This window comes from Schistocerca cancellata, chromosome 8, assembly GCF_023864275.1.
Source record: "Schistocerca cancellata isolate TAMUIC-IGC-003103 chromosome 8, iqSchCanc2.1, whole genome shotgun sequence".
NCBI classification, from domain to species: domain Eukaryota; kingdom Metazoa; phylum Arthropoda; class Insecta; order Orthoptera; family Acrididae; genus Schistocerca; species Schistocerca cancellata.
Genome location: NC_064633.1, coordinates 412,508,529 through 412,510,967, shown reverse-complemented (window position 1 = coordinate 412,510,967; position 2,439 = coordinate 412,508,529). Strand labels below are relative to the sequence as shown.

The following is a 2,439-nucleotide window of genomic DNA, read 5'->3' as shown; positions in this document are numbered from 1 at the left end:
ATACTCGCGAACTCACTCGTCACAACCTATAGATAAACTATAAACATGGTGAACAATGATAAAACCGACTAACTGCAGGGACGGATAACTGACTGTAAATGGAGGGATAAGGTCCTAAGAACATGTGCCCAGAAGTGCATCGTTGCTACCGCAGATGGCGCTGGCGAATGAAACTTCCTCTGATCACGTGAAGTGTGTTCCTTGTGTGTTTCAAGCTGTGTAATTGAGGAGGCAGCACGGTTATACCAAAACAAGTGCTCTCACAGACACCAACGGCATCACACAACATTTCAAGTCGTTTGGGGCGTTGTGTTATCATAGGTTCTTCCAGACAGACGAAGTGCAGGGAGGCGGTGGACTGTGTGCACAGTAGATTTGGAGGACCGGGCTCTACTGGATACTGAGGCGAACCCTACTATAAGCTCCAGGCGTGTAGTCTGCCAACGTGGTGTAAGCCAAAGTACTATTGTATGTATCCTGGATGACAACCGCTACTATCCCCACCACCTACAATCCCATGGAGTCCACTTTGGGCATCTGTTGTGAGTGGGTGGTATGCAGCTCTATACTGTATTCCGGGACGATTTGTTGTCATTGCACCCACACATTCCATTTCTGGATGCATGTTTGTAGGACGTTTCTTCCTCCATGAAGGGCTGCAAATCATCTCCAAGTAGCCGAACATAACCATTTCCAGCTAATGATCGGTTCAGTTTGACCAGAGGACCCCGTCCATTCCACATAAATACAGTCCACACCATTATGGAGACACCACCAGCTTGCACAGCGTCTTGTTCACAACCAGGTTCCATGGTTTCGTGAGGTCTGCACCACACTCGAACCCTACCATTAGCTCTTTACCAACTGAAAACGGGACTCATCTGACCAGGCCATAATTTTTTTGTCTTCGGTCCAACCGATATGGTCACACTCAGGAAAAGTTCTGCAGGCGATGTCGTGCTGTTAGCAAAGGCGCTGACGTTGGTTTTCTGCTGACATAGCCCATTAACGCCAAATTTATTTGTGCTGTCCAGGAGTGCCCTTCTTACCAGTGCTAGTGTGCTTCTTGTATCCTCCCTGCTCCGTCCCTCATGGATTATTGTGCAACTTGGCCCATCGGTACCATCCGACCGCCGTGTCATCCTCAGATTCGTATGCGGATAGGAGGAGCGTGTGTTCAGCAAACTGTTCTGCCTGTCGTTACGATGCTTTTCTTTGACCCGAGCCGCTACTATTCGGACAAGTAGCTCCTCAATTGGCATCACGAGGCTGAGTGCACCCCGGAAAATGGCAACAGCGCATGGCGGCCCAGATGGGCACCCATCCAAGTGCCGGCCACGCTCGACAGCGCTTAACTTCGATGATCTGACGGGAACCGGTGTATCCACTGCGGCAGAGCCGTTGCCTACTGTGCAACTTATGTCACAGAATTTCTTAACTTCGTCTACTTCATGATCGCCAGCTCTGACGTTAAGTTTCTCACTGTTCTTATTTCTGGTTCTTCTCATTACTTTCGTCTTTCTTCGATTTACTCTCAATCCATATTCTGTACTCATTAGACTGTTCATTCCATCCAACAGAGCCTGTATTTCTTCTTCACTTTCACTGACGATAGCAATGTGATCAGCTATCTTGTCATTAACATCCTTTCACCTTGAATTTTAGTCCTACTCCTGAACATTTCTTTTATTTTCATTATCGCTTCTTCGATGTACAGACTGAACAGCAGGGGTGAAAGACTACGTTCCTGTCTAACACCCTTTTTAATTCGAGCACTTCCTTCTTGGTCTTCTAGTCTTACTGTTCCCTCTTGGTCTTCTCTTATGATTCGTAAATATAATCGGAATTACACAAAAAGCAAGTCAGGTGGAAGCCGAAAGGAATCCAAAAAGCCTTAAACGTTCATTGCTGAATGAATGGGGGAGCTACGGTAGCGTTGAGAAGAAATGAAGAATAAAAGCGGTGCAAAACAATTACGTAGTTGGTCCATCGGGCGTACAACGGCCAAGGACAGCCTAGACTTATGACTGATCTACACGAAATGTATTCGTATCAGCTGTATAGTGGAATGAGATCATCGAAAATTTGTGCCGGATCAGTACTCGAACCTGGATTTCCCGCTTATCGCGGCCGGTCGCCTTAACCGCTTAGGCTATCCGTGCACTACTCGTGGCCAGACCAATATGTCGTCAACCACGTGTCTGGAAACTGCACTCGTACATCTGTATGTATATTCCCATACAGCGGAGACATTGTGCTTAAAAGTCGCTTGCCCGGTATCGGCGGATAAATACGATATTGCTTGCATGTCCGAAGGAAGTTTGCATGGTACTTTTGAACAACACAGGCACCACAGTATCTTATACACTCCTGGAAATGGAAAAAAGAACACATTGACACCGGTGTGTCAGACCCACCATACTTGCTCCGGACACTGCG

General features: G+C 47.1%; 1 pseudogene; it reads right to left on the bottom strand.

Moving 5' to 3' along the window:
- Positions 1 to 1,288: 1,288 nt before the first annotated feature.
- LOC126096146 (5S ribosomal RNA) lies at positions 1,289 to 1,406 on the bottom strand (annotated as a pseudogene).
- Positions 1,407 to 2,439: the final 1,033 nt, after the last annotated feature.